This window comes from Puma concolor, chromosome B1, assembly GCF_028749965.1.
Source record: "Puma concolor isolate L17-30 chromosome B1, mPumCon1.1.hap2, whole genome shotgun sequence".
NCBI lineage: Eukaryota > Metazoa > Chordata > Mammalia > Carnivora > Felidae > Puma > Puma concolor.
This window is the reverse complement of record NC_141670.1, coordinates 19,799,768-19,819,129: the sequence shown is the minus strand read 5'-3', so window position 1 is coordinate 19,819,129 and position 19,362 is coordinate 19,799,768. Positions and strand designations below refer to the sequence as shown.

The 19,362-nt window shown below is 37.7% G+C and overlaps 1 non-coding gene across 1 annotated transcript; it reads right to left on the bottom strand.

The window, feature by feature from the left end:
• Positions 1-1,552: 1,552 nt before the first annotated feature.
• LOC112870088 (U1 spliceosomal RNA) lies at positions 1,553-1,713 on the bottom strand. Its single transcript, XR_003224477.2, has one exon. It is a non-coding gene; the product is annotated as a U1 spliceosomal RNA (small nuclear RNA).
• Positions 1,714-19,362: the final 17,649 nt, after the last annotated feature.

The following is a 19,362-nucleotide window of genomic DNA, read 5'->3' as shown; positions in this document are numbered from 1 at the left end:
TCATCCTGCTGCAATGACTTCTCATCACTCAAGGATAAAGAAGACATCATAAATGTGTTTATAGCCCCACAGTCCCAGGAACGAACTTGCTATTCAATGTATGTTTGTTTGAAGTTTAATGATAGAGACTTGGGGAAATTTTGAGAATCACTATTCCAGGCAGACACCTAGAATCCAGAAAATGAAAAGGAAGGAAAAAGTTGCAAGGAAAGAAGGAAGCTTCTGTGTGCATATAATCAATACCAGCTATCTCTCATGCCTGCATTAATTTACAGCTGGTTTAATTTTTTAAAGAACATTGAATATCTGACTATGAAGATAAAGCCAAGCCACAAATTTTCCAATGTTAGCAACATGTGAATATGTACCAATAGGTAGAGCTGAAACAGAGTAACCTTTCTCTAGAAGGGCGGGTAAAATGGGGATTTTTTAAAGTTTATTTATTTATTTTTGAGAAGGGGGCAGAGAAAGAGAGGGAGGGAGAATCCTAGCAGGTTCCACACTGTCAGTGCAGAGCCTGATATGGGGATTGAGTTTATGAACCGTGAGATCATGACCTGAGCCAAAATCAAGAGTCACATACTTCATGACTGAGCCACCCAGGCGCTCCAAACTGGGAAATTTTTAGTCAGTGCTCAAACTGAAATTAATTTCCAAAATCTGTTAAGCAGCTGGAGAAAATGATCAACAAGATTCCAATTGCAAGAAATCAGTGGAAAGGTAGATAGACTTTTGAAGAAGTTCAGCAGACTTATTTAGGCATCTCAGACATTAGGATATTTGCTTTAAAGAAACTGGTGCTATGGATAGAAAATATGGGACCACAAAATAAGTTTCAGGGATTTCAGTTACTAGAAACTGAAGTACCAAATGCGGAGAAGAATGTGTCCAGGTACAAAATGGAATTAATCCTATTAGTGTACGTTTTAATCTGGGCCAGAGTTTGTCTCATGGTTTGGAATGGTGCCGACACTGCAGGTGATTTAAGAGTGCATAGACAAAGAGCCAAGTAGCCCATTAGTGTAAAAATGGATTACTGAGGGTTATTTATAATGAGGAGGAGGCATATCAGTACTTATCCTTGGGAAAACACAGAAGCTGCAGGAGAAAAAAAAATCTCTTGTGATCATTTAAAATAGTGGAACATACGAGAAGCAGAACGTTGACTCATAAATGGCTTGGCAGACTTGAGTTGTATCCATTTGGAATAAACTTAATCTATTTAGGTTGGGATTTCTTCTTTTTTTGTTGGTGCTGTTTTAGGAACTGTATCCCCAAATTAAGAAGCATATATATATATATATATATATATATATATATATATATATATATTGTATAGTTGTTAAGATAACTGTAGTGGAGTAGTTGTGCCATAAACTTTCAGTAAATGAATTTGACCTTTGGAACAGCTCAAAGTTGTGATCTTGTTCAGTTTTTAGGTAGGAGCAATACTTAAACTTTTGTTGCTTTAAGTCCAGTGTGTATGGCAAATTGATTCATATATACGAGGCATTTTATAGTTTCCTAAACATATTTTATATATTTTTTTCCCCTGGGAAAAGTGTGACCAGTCCTCCACTACCACAAATTCTGCAGTCGAGTTTCCCACATTTGGGGAAATTTCAGCAGTCAGCACATCCAGAATGCAATGGATAAGCCTCGCCCTGGGAAAACCACCTTTGTGATCATGGTATCTCCCCTGTCAATAAGTATACATATTTTATATTTTTAATCCATTTTCACAACTATTTTGTGATGCCATATGATTCGTTTTCCCTGTTTCTAAATGAGAAAATAGTGTCAGTGCCACAAATTTCTTGCATTCACTCAACTATACTTATTAAGCACCACATATGTAAAGTACTTTGCCATATAATGGAAATAATGCACAAATTAATTCTTGCCTTTTGAAAGTCATAATCTAGACAGAGAATGGCTTACTCTCCTTGAGTTGCAATAACAAAAATACCATAGACTGAATAGCTTACAATAAACATTTGTTTCTCACAGGTCTGGAGGCTGGGAAGTTCAAGATCAAGGTGTTGGTAGATTCCTTGTCTGATGAGGGCCTGCTTCCTGGTTCATCCATGGCCATCCTCTGGCTGTGTTCTCACATGGTGGAAAAGGTGAGGGATCTCTTTGGGGTCTCTTTTAAAAGGTCACTAATCTCATTCATGTGGGCTCCACCCTCATGATCTAATAAGCTCCCAAAGGCCCTGTCTCCAAATACCAACACATTTGGGGATTAGGTTGCAACATATACATTTTGAGGGAACACATATATTCAGTTTATAGTAGGGAAGGAGACAGGAAATTCATGCCTTGGGTAGTGATTTCTACAGCAATAGAGATAACTTCCAGCCATCTTAGAAATATAGGGGAAGAAACTCTGATATACACAAGCATATAGTTTGGGTTGATAGTAAATGTATTTAACAACATGCATGCATGAAGACGTGACCATGTTCTGAGACCCTGAATATCAGCTCTGCAAATGGATGAGGTGAGACGCTCTACATGCATACAGAAGGAAACACATTTAAAATGAAGGAATTGTGGGGAATAAAGAGATAATTTCCTGTTATTTAATCTTTCTGTACCCACTTTCTCATGTGTAAAATAGGAATAATATAGCAGCTCTCATAAGACTATTGGTAGGATTAATATAAATACAGTTTACAAATTATACATAAAGTGTTTAGAACACAGTAATAACTCTCAGTGTTAGCGCATGTTATTATTATTGCCATTGTTATTATACATCTTATTTCCATTTTGGAGACTTATGTATCTTAAAAATTATATATCCAGGTAAGTGTAAATATAGAAATGACTCACCCTTACATTAGTCTTGATGTTGAGACCTTTGACATTGGTGACATCTTTAGCCCTCATTTCCAAAACTAAGGTACATGAAAACTCTATTTGAAATAATTCCTTTAGTTCATTGAGTTTTCTCTAAGCATCATCAAGCTTCAGTTATCACTTGCTTGCTGATATCTGCCTCTACTGATATGTGATATATGGCAAGACAGCCTGGGAGAGACAAGGGACAACTGATCTCAGAGGTGACCATTGTGCCAGCATATGCTACCTGTACTCAACGCCAGCACAGGGGCTCTGATTGAGATCAAGGGCAGCCTTCCCAGTTCCGAAGAATCCACTAATAAGAGCACCAGACCACATTCAGAATGAAAAATGCCACTGGATCCCCTTTGCAATTAATGATCACTTATTGTGTTCTAATAATAGCCAATGATATTTTTAGTTCCCCTCCCAAACCAAGGAAAGAAGTTCTGTGTGTTTGGTATTTATTGTTTTCATTCTATCAAAAAAATGGGTATTATATTGACAGATCTAAGATATAGGGTATGTTTCCCTTCCTTCCTCAAGAAAGCACCAGGTATTTTGGGACATAGTTTTCTCATGTGCAAAATAGCAACAATTATATTTTCCTTTGCATTTTGGGACATCTAAATACTTAGGTTTGTGTCTTCAAAAATCTGTGGGACATGTGGACTTCCTTGAAGTTGGGATGCTAAATTAAGTAGTAATACCTAAGTTTGTGGGTTTTGTCCAACAGATGAAAGTCAGTTGGCATTTGTCATGGTTGCAAACTCCCAAGTCTATGTACAGAGACAGCCCCAGTTGATGGCAATAATGAATACAGTGTGATATGAAACATGCCAGGAATATCTTTGAAGCAAACCATTGAGTTCTCTGACATTATATTTTTCAAACATCTAAAACTCACTTTTACAAAAACAATGGCTTTTCGACATTGGTATGATTGAATATGAGTATTACACCACACTTTTTCTTTCAAACGCTTTATTGACATGAAGCAGGAGTCATTATTTCAAAAATAAATGTTACAGTCTGGAGCACAAGACTACATTGAAAATCAATGTTTTCATTGGCTGTATCTTTGACATTTTGCATTTATACCAGAAACCTGGCTTCATTTTGACTATCTTTAAAAGATTTCATAAGATCTAATTATGTGATAGTCTAGTTCTCTGAGGCCACAGTGAATCATTGCCTTGCGTTATTTCTGAAGAGCAACCTATGCATTTGAAAGATTTAAACTTGGGTAGAGGAGACTATTTTAGCTGAAAAGTGAGTGGGTTATAGGTATGTATAACAGGTACAGAATTCCCTAATGGATTTACTAATTGCAGATTTTAAAAATTTAAATAAAGCAATTAAGGATTTTAGCTTAAATAATGTTTTAGATTAGTTATAATGCACATGAGGTAGAAAAACAGATGAAACAGTGGAGAGAAGGAAGACAGGTCAGAGGTTGAAGGAGCGAGGAGATGGGTGACATATTACATGTCCATCTTTGCACCTAAGATTTGCTAAGACATTGATGCTGCTGGCAGATGTGCTTGATTGGACATCTGAAGGGTCCCTTAATTCTAGCTCACTCCTTGCATCCTTATTGCTTCTAATGAGCCTGTTGCTCTACTCTACTCTGGTCGTTTCCTATTAGCCAAGTTTTCAATGATCAGGCTTCTCTGGTTGTCTGTGACCTTGAATAGTTGAGAACACTGCATTGTGACTGGATATAAGAACAATGTAGACAGCAGTTCCTGACTCACCCCTGTGGTGTCCTCGATCATAGGTTAGGAGAACTAATTATCAGAAAACTGATAATTCTTGTTGACCTGTGAATGTAAGAAAGCTGACACTACAGTAATGTTTCCTTCAAGCTCTTCTAACATAACAGATATTTAAATATGGAAGTGATAAGAATAATAAGGAGTAGGGATGTTGGTCAAATTTCTCATTCTGTAGATGTTTGACTTATAAAATATCCAAATAACGTACCACTAAACAAATGTAAACTTTAGTCTATCATTTCTATTATCATCAACATCTTAAATTATTTACACATCGCCTTGGAAAAATCACATTATAAATTATGCAAATAAACCTGACCAAGTCATAGGACACTTCTCAAACTTTAATGTGCTCCAAATTTCTGAGGAGATGTGTGTTGAAGACTGAGCTTTCCAACCTTCCTTTCTAGTTTCTAGTTGGGAGGTCTAGGATAGCATCCAGGAATTTTCGCTTTTAATAAACAACCACATTATTTTTAATGTGGGTGGTCCATTATCAATGCTGAGAATTATTATTTTAGGACATTCCAAAATGCTGTTCATTTCTCTTTCATAGACCTTAGCAGAATAAGCCCCAAGATACAATAATCATTTATCAAGGGCTGGATCTATGCCAGGCATCTTTCTAAGTGCTCTGCATGTATTCATTCCTTTGACCCTCACTGCCTGAGAGGGGACTAGGTTGTCACCTTACCAATGGGACACTGATACAAACTCCAATTCTGTCATGTACTAGCTGTGAACCTTTAAGGGAAAAAATCATTCCAGGCTCTCTAAATTAGTGTCCTCATCTGAAAAATAAGTGTATCACAGAACCACTGGGAGGATTAATAAGAAAGCATATGGAGCAGACTTGAGTGCCACGTGGGAAAGATAGCTGAAATAAACAACAAACACAGATTTCTTCAGGGAACTTCAAATACCAGGAATAGTCACGGCAAGCTATAATACACTTCTTTTTCCTTCTGCTGGATGAAGTCCCTCATCTTTTCTCTCTGTTTTGTACATTATTCATGGAGAACTAAGAGGAGATGAAATCAGACAAGCTATGGCTACAAGTGACTGTTTTCTTGTGGCTTGCTTTCTTAATGATAATTAAAAAACAAAAAAATCCAAAGTAACATAATGATGTTTGGAACCAGATTATAACAAATACCTGCAATTATTTTTCTTAAGAGAAAATGGATATTTTGGTATGAATTTATCTTAAAATAGGTAAAATATAAATATATTTTATCATAAATGTTCCTTTCCCCCTTTTCGAATTTTGGGGATGTTGCGAGCTGTCAGATATTAGTGAGCCTAGGGGTGATCGAGGATATACATATTAACAGCAATTATGGAACTTAAGGAGTCTGGTAAAAACAATCAAACAAACAAACAAACAAACAACAACAACAACAACAACAAAAACAAAACCCCAGCGGGAAGCCAGTGATGAGAGTCAAGATAACCAGGATAGAAAGAAAAAAGTAATCTGTCTTGAAGTGCCAATTAAGTTTAATGTTTTGGATAAATGGACAATCTCAGAAATATTAGCTTGACTTAAATCACTCATTTAAATGTTCCTACTCTGTGGTCTAAAACCTTGACAAATGAAACAATAACCCCGACTTTAGTTTACAAATGTAATGCTTATATTGATTTTTTTTCTCTCATAAAGTGCCTGCCATTGAATACCATAATGTGCCTCACGATTACAACTTATTCCTTTATGGGCTTCCCCCACCCTTAAATTTAGCTGCCTGTCTTCTTTTAGTGAAGAATGGTGTCAGCATTTCTTTTTCTAGTTCCACATCAGTCCATGTATCATGCATTTATTATCCATCTGTGTTTGTCTCTCCGTCTGTCTTTTAAAATGACAATTTATTTTTGAACTACTTGTAGCAATATTTAACCACTGAACCTTTTAATTACTTACTCTGCTGACAAGCAGAACACATTCACAGTTGGGGAAAAAAGCCTGGTGCATGAAAACTGACTCGAGATGGCGAATGACTGCACCTTTCCCAGTAGATATCCTGCCAAATTTATAGTGCAATAAGAAAACTGAAGGCCATTGTTTACAGCAATTGAGGGCACCTGGTCTGAATATAGTGAATAACTTAGAACGTAATTGACACATTCTGTTTGAAGCAGGGATAAGTATAAACAAGAGTAAACAATAAACCAGGAATCCTTCCCCTCTTGCAATTAAGAATTTCAATTAAATGGACCTTTTTCTAATGGGTCATTCTGAAGAATTGTGGGGCTGTCAAAGATTTCTATGTTTGTGGAATGAAGATTCAGCATATATTGCTCAGCCAGCTCTAATTAGTGAGGTGATGGGTAGTTATTTAGCATACTTTATGTATTTTGGAATCAGTACTTCATCTTATTCTATAGACAAGCAAGAGTCCTCAAAAAATAATGAGTTTTGTCTCTGGTTTCAGACAGCATTTATTTAATACCTAGTGTATGTGCCATACTGTTCTTGAACTTTGGGTTTCTATAATTTATCACAATAATTTGAAAAAAAAAAGTGTATCTTGCAATATTCCCTTAGCTAAGGTCAGTGATAAAATTGTCACAGTGTGCATGAGAGAATTGGACTGTTGTAAGATTCAGAGGCAAAACAAAGTTCATATGAGCAGATTCCAGGTTTAGTATATGATTCGGTGACCTTAGTGTGAACATGGTGGAAGATGATTTGGGAAGTATGGATTTGGAATTACTTTTCTATCTTGGTAGCTTCATTTATTTTTCAGTAACTTGTTATGATTTTAGAATTAATATTGTTTTGCATAAAAACAGAATACACAGAGTATATAGAAATTACCTATAAATCTATTGCCTAAAAGCCTCTATAAATATTATTCTATATTATATTACATATTTTTAAAATGTTATATACATTTAAATGGTAGATCAAATAAGTATAACTTGATAGGGTCCAATTATAAAATAACTAACTTAATTCAACATTTTCTATTAAATTTGTTCTTCTGCTCATTTCTCTGCCCCCAGGTGAAATCCTAGGCAGTTCTGTTCTATTAACTCCAAAATAAATAGAAGTCTAATGTAATATCATAACTCCAAACAAGGGTTTCTGTCACTTTCAGATTGTGTCCCTGGTTGAAGGGATCATGGGTGACTGGCACAGGGATGGTAAAGCAGTAGTAATCCGTCTGATACCTGTGTGATGTGACGTTGTATGTGGGTAACGTGGATAAGTTGTTGGCTCTTTCTCTTTGGATGTAGTTTCCCAGAAGCGCCCCTTGGACCTCTAGCTGCAATGTCTTTGACATTGGCAACATCTTACCCGTAGCCCATGGCTTACCCACTACCCTGTCACACCCTCAGGTGTTCAACTTCCCACCTCCCACTAAGATCTCCTTTCCCTTCTTCATGGCCCCTTTGGGCAGGATCCCTGTACCAACAGTGGCAAGCACAGCTCCATCCCTGTGCACCTGTTTGCTTCTTTGTTAACTAAGCCAACATGTGGTAGAACCTGTGCCAATATGAGGGGTTTTATTAAAGTCTTTTTCATTTGGCTTGAGTAAGGGAGAGGCCCACCCTACCCTCAGAGAAATGGGGTGCTTATATCACTGACGATTAGTACTGAACATATTATAGCTTTTTTACTCTCAAGGTAGATATTGGACTAAGGTAGAACAGACTAGTTTTATAATGTGAAGGCATGCTCTGTATAATACAGAAGCAGAGGGGCGCCTGGGTGGCGCAGTCGGTTAAGCGTCCGACTTCAGCCAGGTCACGATCTCATGGTCCGTGAGTTCGAGCCCCGCGTCGGGCTCTGGGCTGATGGCTCAGAGCCTGGAGCCTGTTTCCGATTCTGTGTCTCCCTCTCTCTCTGCCCCTCCCCCGTTCATGCTCTGTCTCTCTCTGTCTCAAAAATGAATAAACGTTGAAAAAAAAAAAAAAATTTAAAAAAAAAAAAAAAAAAAAAATACAGAAGCAGAAATTTAGGAGGAGCTGGGTATTTGACATGCATTTATCTTGGCCTCAGCTGATCTTGAGACACAAAGGAGTTTATCTTATATCTTGCATATGAAAAAAAAAGTTGCATGTGGTCTGTCTTACATACAAATAAGTTCCTGGTTTTTCCATATAACATCACATCATGACTTTTTTATATTATAAGAAAAAAGTATAAATATAATATCATATGACTGTATAATAATACTTTGTAAGGAAATGCCACATTTTAAAGCTCATTTCCTATTGTTATTTTTATGTTTTATCAATGTTAAATACAGTTTTAATAATAATTTTAGAATATAAATTCTTACCGATTAAAAAATAAGATGGATTCCTTGAAAGAGCATCACTGGGTCAAGGGATATGAACATTTTCAGTCTTGATATACTCTAAATTTTTTCAGAATTTTAAAAGTTAATTTACATCATTATTAGCTAAATTTGATGATACTTGGTTCCCTATACCCTAACCAAAAGTAGATGTTATTTCTCTCTGTTTAATAACCATTTCCTGAGCTCTCTTATCAATTTTAGTACGTTAAAATTTTTATTTGTTGTGTGTATTTTCTAAACTGGAGTGTCATCTGCGAAATGACCATCTTTTTTTTCTTTAAATACATACATATTAGTTGTCTCTGTTTTCCTCTTCTTCAGTAAGACAGAATCAAAGCAACGATGTTAAATGATTATGGCGAGTACAAGTGTGACAGGATGGATTTTGATGCCACTCTATAACACTGGCATTTCATGCCTATTGCTTAGAACAGAACATATGCCTGATTCACAAAGCTGACATTTGGTGAGGTCAGTATCCTCCTCTCAGAGTTGGTTGAGAAATGCCAGCTAGAAAAGCCAGAATTACTCATCCCGTATAATCTTGACTCTTTAGTAACATTATGTCTCCTTAGCGTTTAAGTTTTGGAGAAGTAGTGGCCATGAAGAGAGACTGTTAGTTCTTTTCAGCTTATGTTGGAGTAGAGAACCATTTGAAAGATTTTGAGTATGTGAACTGTTCACTCTGGAGGACAGTGATCATTTCTCATTTGAATATTGCTCTACCATTATATTGGTCCAGTGCATAGTGTTAGTCAAATGTGGAGAAAGAGGAGAAGAGAGAGACGGCAGAGCTGAGGGAAGACTTGCTGGTGAGGCAGTCTGCTTTCCCTCTGAGTATTCATTGGAAACCACAAAAGGTTGTTGGGACTTGAATCTTGGAGTAGATATACCATATCAAGAGCAAGATTTGCATAGCCTTCTCTAAAATAATCAACAAATACGGGGAAAAAAGAACTGGTCAATGTTGGTAAAACAGAAATGGCAACCACCAGAAAGAGTTCTTACTCCCTCAATGGCAATCCCAAAAGACTTATTCTTACTCTTTGTTCCTCTTCCCCATCTGAAAACTGGAATGAATGATATGTGCTAGAAAGCACTCCTGTCCCCCAAACACATACACATAAAACAAAACACACGTTCCACGATTTTGGTGAGTGGGAAGAGGAAATAATTTTTAATTATGTGAGTTTGCAATTTTAAAATGACTAGGACAGAGGCTAAAAGAACCCATACCACCTGTAGAAATATGAAATCTGACTGCAAAGAAGGTACTTAGTAAGACAAAGCACAATTTTTAATATTTATTGGAATAAATAAAACAGTTTCATCTTTATATATAAGCAATTTATATTCCCCACTAAATCAGTTATTTATATGTGTTCTTGATTTTAGTGAGCATACTTTATAAGTGTTTTACTTTAAGAGCAATCTAGGCTTTGGTTTTGAAAAATAATACAAATATTTTCTTACCATGTTAAAGATGTATTCTGCCTCTTTCTTCCTACTGGTGCTACCTCATCTTTCTATTTCTGTTTACTTATTCCCTGAATTTAAAATCCAACTTCTTTTTTTTTTTTTTTTTTAATTTTTTTTTTCAACGTTTATTTATTTTTTTTGGGACAGAGAGAGACAGAGCATGAACGGGGGAGGGGCAGAGAGAGAGGGGGACACAGAATCGGAAACAGGCTCCAGGCTCTGAGCCATCAGCCCAGAGCCGGACGCGGGGCTCGAACTCACGGAGCGCGAGATCGTGACCTGGCTGAAGTCGGACGCTTAACCGACTGCGCCACCCAGGCGCCCCTAAAATCCAACTTCTAATCTGATACATTCCCAGAATAGCTTTTACTAAATTCAACATCACCTGTATATTGCGTTATTTGTGTTTAGTTCTCATCTTACTTGAACTCTCGTTAACATTCTCTATGTTGACCATTCTGTTTCTCTGACTTGGGTAGTTGGTTTCTCAATCTCTTACCTTTCCCCTGACCTTTCCAGCTACTCCTTTTCTGTCTGCTTTGCAGGTTTATTTTCTTTTGGACCACCAAATTTTTGAGTTCTAGAAGACTTAGTTTTGGGCCCTCATCTCTTCTCATGGTTCTCTCTCTCTAGTCAGTGTCTTAAATGGCATGGCTTCAATTTCCACCTGTAGACAGATGGTTCAGAAATACATTTCTCGTGGGACATGTGAGAAACCTGAGGTTTCCTCAGTTGAGCAGCTGCTATTAATTGTGGCTCAGGTCATGATCTCATCATTTGTGAGATTGAGCCCCATGTTGGCTCTGCGCTGACAGCATGAAGCCTGTTTAGGATTCTCTCTCTCCCTCTTTCTCTCCCCTTCTTCCATTAATTCTCTTTCTCTGTCAAAAATAAATAAGCTGAATAAAAAAGAAGTACATCCCTCCTGCCAAAACCTTCATAAACTGATTGTAGAAATTAATTTTTAAAAATATTTTTTTCACATCTTTTCCTTCTAATTTCTGAGATACTTCCTGAACTTTACCTTCCATTACTCCCACTGAATTTTTATTTGGGTAATCCTAACAGTTAATTTCTACCTTCTGATTATTCTACATGATACCATTTTGTTCTCATCAAGTATCTATTTGATTTTATTTTAAAGATGGCATTTCAAATTTTGGTATTATTTTTCCTTGTCTGTTTTGGTGTTGTCGTTTTGTTTTTGTTTTTGTTTTTTACCTTTTAGATTATACTTTCATTTGATGGTTTGTTTATTTGCTTGTGTCTTTTGCCAGCTCTGTGGTTAGATGTGGAACACATAAACTAGTTGCATTTTACTTTGTTGGCAGGGAGAAGGCAAAAATGATGGGAAATACTAACTTCCAACATTTAGTGGTCTTTGCTCTGGGTCCAGGTTACTCACCTGGCTGCTGACAAATCCATGTGTATCCATCCCATGTATTTTTGGAAGGGCCCATGTTTTCTTTTATTTTGCAATACAGAGCAATTGTTTAACACATTCCCTCTTTTGTTCAGGAAGGCTCTTGCAATTAAACATATTTCTTCTGTATATAGAAAGTACTATTTTCCCTCATAATTGAAGATTATTTTTATAGCCCCATGCTAATATTACTTTTTTACTCATATCTAGGCTTGGTGCTGGCTAAGGGCAGGGTGTTCCATTTCCTCTCAGCCACACTGCCGTCAATTAGGTAGTAATGGTTTTCTCAGAATTCAGATAGGGGAAAGGCTGATGTGAATATTCCCTACTCAAAATTCTGGTATTATGTGGTATTTGTGGGTAACTTTGAAAAACATTTCTTTCTGGTTGCAGATGGATTTCCTTGAGATCATGATATATAGTATTTCTGATATGAGAAGTACAAGTTTTTCCTAGATTATTTAAATATTCCTTTAGTACATTTCTCTTTGATGGCCTCCTCATATCCAGGATGTGATGTCCATTATGTTTCACCTTCCACTCTTGGATATGTTTTCCTTATCAGTTTATATAAAATATGTATTGATTTTTAAAGTAATTAATACATGCTTATGGTACAAAAATTGAAATGTATACACAGAACAAGTCAATGTATAAGCAGAGAAATCTGCTTATTTTTGTATTTATGTATTAATTCAGCCTCTATAGAAGTTTGTGAGAAATTGAATATTCTATTTTTTAATCATCATTAAAGAATACATTCACTATACAACTTACCACAGGCCAATTACTTCTCTCTTAATAACTGCATCACTAGAGCACTACTCTAGGTGTTTTAAATTTCCTACTCTCGGGGCGCCTGGGTGGCGCAGTCGGTTAAGAGTCCGACTTCAGCCAGGTCACGATCTCGCGGTTCGTGAGTTCGAGCCCCGCATCAGGCTCTGGGCTGATGGCTCGGAGCCTGGAGCCTGTTTCAGATTCTGTGTCTCCCTCTCTCTCTGCCCCTCCCCCATTCATGCTCTGTCTCTCTCTGTCCCAAAAATAAATAAAAACGTTGAAAAAAAAAATAAAAAAGTAAAAAAAAAATTTCCTACTCTTAAAATTTTCTCCTTTTTTAAAAATAAGATTTATAATCTGATGCAATATATGCTTGAGAAAATATATTTTAAAAAATCAAGCAATAGTTTTTGTCATGGAGTAAAAAGAATACAAGTCTTTGGCATTTAGATTTCTTAGAATATAGCATTGACCTCATACTTAATATTCTATGTAACATAACTATATGGACCTAGACAAAGGAAGCCACAGAAGTCCCCATTAGTGAAGCCTTTAAAGAGTTCTTGGGAGCTACTACAAGACTATGGAAGTTCTCCCACCTGCCCCCTTATTCATTGCCTTAAGGCCACTGAGATATATCCTCCCTATTATCAGTTCTTCTCTCAGTGAGGAGTATGTGACAGCATAGAAGGCATCTCTTGGGAAACCAATAACTCTTACATTCCAAATGTAGATAATTTCACAGGGACGTGTATGCACACATAAATACATAAGCAAATAAATATACATGTAGAATGTATATTTTATGAGAATGTATATATGCACATATATGTATGCATATTTAGTATATAATTGGAAAGCTTTTGGTTGGTAAATAGATTGATAGAAAATTTGGTAACTTCCAACGCCCACCCATGAGAAGCACATTTTCAAGCCACCCAGCAGTAACATGGATTGATATTATTAGATTTCAAGTAAAATCATTATGTTCCTTATATAGTAGAGACTTTATCCTCAATGTTTATTAATTATTTTTTTCTCATAATAATGATCTCCCGCAGTTTGTTATGAATCTTAGACATCTAAACTGGTATTTTTCCACTGTAGAAAGTACATCATGTATTATTTGCTGAGCCTACGCTTCATTAAAAAAAAAAAAAGAAAGAAAGAAATACACACTCGCACACACACATATGTACACATATATATCATTCCCAGTCCACAAGCTCTTCTGAAGGAATGGGCCTACTCAGAGAGGAATACCCTATTTAACCTCACCTCACTGGTCTCAGTTTCTTAGACCTGTAATGAATTTTTATCACAAAGTAAACTAATCCATGGGTTGAGCCATTCAGTTTTTCTCTGTGGAGAATTTGAGACTCAGAGAAAGTCATTAGATGAAGATGAGTATGAAATTCACATAGAGTTGGTGCAAAAACAAGTCAAAACTACACACAAATAAAAATTATATGGCAGAAGGGAGCTGTTATTAAATAGAAGTCACTGAGAAGAAGAAAGCAGAAGAGTGAAGAACCTAGGTGCCAAGCACTAGTGACATAGCTCTGGGTGGCTGTGATGAGCTTGTGCCCTGTCCTAATGGCTCTGAGGAAGTCTCGTTTCTCCAGAGCTAGGTTGACTGCTTGGTGTTCTTTAGTTGTAAATGTTCCCTGTTGAGGTTTCCTCCTTGTTTTGTAGGGCTAGGATATTTCTCATGACATATATTTCCTCAAATGTCCTTCTTTTGTTAACTGTGCAATTTATTTTTGTTAATATATTTTAAAGTCATCAGTAATAAGACCGAACAAATACAAGGCAAATGAAGAAGTAGGAAAAGGATGTACTTGGAAAAACAAAATGTATTTCTATCTAGAATAGATTTGTTTCGATAGCAAAAAAAAAAAAAAAAAAAAAAAAAAAATTGATGTGCATTAATTAATGTACTACTGTAGAGTTTTACTGTTGGGCTCCAGATGTAGTTTTGGTAGATGCTGTATAAATTGCTGGCTTATCATTAGATCATATAATTTCATGCAATCTTACAGTTAAAAGTTTGAAACTTTGAATAAAAAACTTTTATTCAGTAATGCATTAGCAAAGAATGGCATTATATTATAGCAAGCATAAAAATTCCTAGGTATAAGGAAACTTTATAGACTGTAGACTGACACAATTTGTCTCAATATTATTGGACTGTTAATGACATTTATATAGGTTGAAGCCAATATCAGCTTATTTAATAGAGTTAGAGTTAATTGGCTTCGAACACAACTAGTGAGTTATTCTAAATTTACATTTGTATTGTGACCTGAGCTTAATATTCCTTATCTATCTTTCCACATTAATATACAACTAACACCAATTTCAGCAGCCAAATCTTATTTTCCCAAATAATTTTATCTATTGTAGGTATCATTTGACTTCTGATAGTTTTCCTCTTCTTTTTCAAAAAGATTCTGTACGGGGACAAGAGGAAGATGGCGGCGTAGGAGGACGCTGGGCTCACCGCGCGTCCTGCTGATCACTTAGATTCCACCTACACCTGCCTAAATAACCCAGAAAACCGCCAGAGGATTAGCAGAACGGAGTCGCCGGAGCCAAGCGCAGACGAGAGGCCCACGGAAGAGGGTAGGAAGGGCGGCGAGGCGGTGTGCGCTCCACGGACTGGCAGGAGTGAGCCAGGGCGGAGGGGCGGCTCGCCGGCCAAGCAGAGCCCCCGAGTCTGGCTTGCAAAAAGCGGAGGGGCCTGACGGACTGTGTTCCGACAGCAAGCGCGACTTAGCGTCTGGGAAGTCATAAGTTAACAGCTCTGCTCAGAAAGCGGGAAGGCTGGAGGACAAAGGGAAGGAGAGCTGCTGAGCCCCCGGACGACAGAGCTCAGTTTGGTGGGGAACAAAGGCGCTCGCCAGCGCCATCTCCCCCGCCCATCCCCCAGCCAAAATCCCAAAGAGAACCAGTTCCTGCCAGGGAACTTGCTCGCTCCGCGCAAACACCCAACTCTGCGCTTCTGCGGAGCCAAACCTCCGGCAGCGGATCTGACTCCCTCCTGCTGCCACAGGGCCCCTCCTGAAGTGGATCACCTAAGGAGAAGCAAGCTAAGCCTGCCCCTCCTGCCCTGCCCCTGTGCACCTTGCCTACCCACCCCAGCTAAGACTCCAGATCCCCAGCATCACAAGCCTGGCAGTGTGCAAGTAGCCCAGACAGACCACCCCACCCCACAGTGAATCCCGCCCCTAGGAGAGGGGAAGAGAAGGCACGCACCAGTCTGACTGTGGCCCCAGCGGTGGGCTGGGAGCAGACATCAGCTCTGACTGCGGCTCCGCCCACCAACTCCAGTTATACACCACAGCACAGGGGAAGTGCCCTGCAGGTCCTCACCACGCCAGGGACTATCCAAAATGACCAACCGGAAGAATTCCCCTCAGAAGAATCTCCAGGAAATAACAACAGCTAATGAGCTGATCAAAAAGGATTTAAATAATATAACAGAAAGTGAATTTAGAATAATAGTCATAAAATTAATCGCTGGGCTTGAAAACAGTATAGCTGACAGCAGAGAATCTCTTGCTACAGAGATCAAGGGACTAAGGAACAGTCACGAGGAGCTGAAAAACGCTTTAAACGAAATGCATAACAAAATGGAAACCACCACGGCTCGGATTGAAGAGGCAGAGGAGAGAATAGGTGAACTAGAAGATAAAGTTATGGAAAAAGAGGAAGCTGAGAAAAAGAGGGATAAAAAAATCCAGGAATATGAGGGGAAAATTAGAGAACTAAGTGATACACTAAAAAGAAATAATATACGCATCATTGGTATCCCAGAGGAGGAAGAGAGAGGGAAAGGTGCTGAAGGGGTACTTGAAGAAATAATAGCTGAGAACTTCCCTGAACTAGGGAAGGAAAAAGGCATTGAAATCCAAGAGGCACAGAGAACTCCCTTCAGACGTAACTTGAATCGATCTTCTGCACGACATATCATAGTGAAACTGGCAAAATACAAGGATAAAGAGAAAATTCTGAAAGCAGCAAGGGGTAAACGTGCCCTCACATATAAAGGGAGGCCTATAAGACTCGTGACTGATCTGTCTTTTGAAACTTGGCAGGCCAGAAAGAATTGGCATGAGATTTTCAGTGTGCTAGACAGAAAAAATATGCAGCCGAGAATCCTTTATCCAGCAAGTCTGTCATTTAGAATAGAAGGAGAGATAAAGGTCTTCCCAAACAAACAAAAACTGAAGGAATTTGTCACCACTAAACCATCCCTACAAGAGATCCTAAGGGGGACCCTGTGAGACAAAGTACCAGAGACATCACTACAAGCATAAAACATACAGACATCACAATGACTCTAAACCCACATCTTTCTATAATAACACTGAATGTAAATGGATTAAATGCGCCAACCAAAAGACATAGGGTATCAGAATGGATAAAAAAACAAGACCCATCTATTTGCTGTCTACAAGAGACTCATTTTAGACCTGAGGACACCTTTAGATTGAGAGTGAGGGGATGGAGAACTATTTATCATGCTACTGGAAGCCAAAAGAAAGCTGGAGTAGCCATCCTTATATCAGACAAACTAGACTTTAAATTAAAGGCTGTAACAAGAGATGAAGAAGGACATTATATAATAGTGACAGGGTCTATCCATCAGGAAGAGCTAACAATTATAAATGTCTATGCGCCGAATACCGGAGCGCCCAAATATATAAAACAATTACTCATAAACACAAGCAACCTTATTGATAAGAATGTGGTAATTGCAGGGGACTTTAACACCCCACTTATAGAAATGGATAGATCATCTAGACACACGATCAATAAAGAAACAAGGGCCCTGAATGAGACATTGGATCAGATGGACTTGACAGATATATTTAGAACTCTGCATCCCAAAGCAACAGAATATACTTTCTTCTCGAGTGCACATGGAACATTCTCCAAGATAGATCATATACTGGGTCACAAAACAGCCCTTCATAAGTTTACAAGAATTGAAATCATACCATGCATACTTTCAGACCACAACGCTATGAAGCTTGAAATCAACCACAGAAAAAAGTCTGGAAAACCTCCAAAAGCATGGAGGTTAAAGAACGCCCTACTCACGAATGAGTGGGTCAACCAGGCAATTAGAGAAGAAATTAAAAAATATATGGAAACAAACGAAAATGAAAATACAACAATCCAAACGCTTTGGGATGCAGCAAAGGCAGTCCTGAGAGGAAAATACATTGCAATCCAGGCCTATCTCCAGAAACAAGAAAAATCCCAAATACAAAATCTAACAGCACACCTAAAGGAAATAGAAGCAGAACAGCAAAGGCAGCCTAAACCCAGCAGAAGAAGAGAAATAATAAAGATCAGAGCAGAAATAAACAATATAGAATCTAAAAAAACTGTAGAGCAGATCAACAAAACCAAGAGTTGGTTTTTTGAAAAAATAAACAAAATTGACAAACCTCTAGCCAGGCTTCTCAAAAAGAAAAGGGAGATGACCCAAATAGATAAAATCATGAATGAAAATGGAATGATTACAACCAATCCCTCAGAGATACAAACAATTATCAGGGAATACTATGAAAAATTATATGCCAACAAATTGGACAACCTGGAAGAAATGGACAAATTCCTGAACACCCACACTCTTCCAAAACTCAATCAGGAGGAAATAGAAAGCTTGAACAGACCCATCACCAGCGAAGAAATTGAATCGGTTATCAAAAATCTCCCAACAAATAAGAGTCCAGGACCAGATGGCTTCCCAGGGGAGTTCTACCAGACGTTTAAAGCAGAGATAATACCTATCCTTCTCAAGCTATTCCAAGAAATAGAAAGGGAAGGAAAACTTCCAGACTCATTCTATGAAGCCAGTATTACTTTGATTCCTAAACCAGACAGAGACCCAGTAAAAAAAGAGAACTACAGGCCAATATCCCTGATGAATATGGATGCAAAAATTCTCAATAAGATACTAGCAAATCGAATTCAACGGCATATAAAAAGAATTATTCACCATGATCAAGTGGGATTCATTCCTGGGATGCAGGGCTGGTTCAACATTCGCAAATCAATCAACGTGATACATCACATTAACAAAAAAAAAGAGAAGAACAATATGATCCTGTCAATCGATGCAGAAAAGGCCTTTGACAAAATCCAGCACCCTTTCTTAATAAAAACTCTTGAGAAAGTCGGGATAGAAGGAACATACTTAAAGATCATCAAAGCCATTTATGAAAAGCCCACAGCTAACATCATCCTCAACGGGGAAAAACTGAGAGCTTTTTCCCTGAGATCAGGAACACGACAGGGATGCCCACTCTCACCGCTGTTGTTTAACATAGTGCTGGAAGTTCTAGCATCAGCAATCAGACAACAAAAGGAAATCAAAGGCATCAAAATTGGCAAAGATGAAGTCAAGCTTTCGCTCTTTGCAGATGACATGATATTATACATGGAAAATCCGATAGACTCCACCAAACGTCTGCTAGAACTGATACATGAATTCAGCAAAGTTGCAGGATACAAAATCAATGTACAGAAATCAGTTGCATTCTTATACACTAACAAGGAAGCAACAGAAAGACAAATAAAGAAACTGATCCCATTCACAATTGCACCAAGAAGCATAAAATACCTAGGAATCAATCTAACCAAAGATGTAAAGGATCTGTATGCTGAAAACTATAGAAAGCTTATGAAGGTAATTGAAGAAGATTTAAAGAAATGGAAAGACATTCCCTGC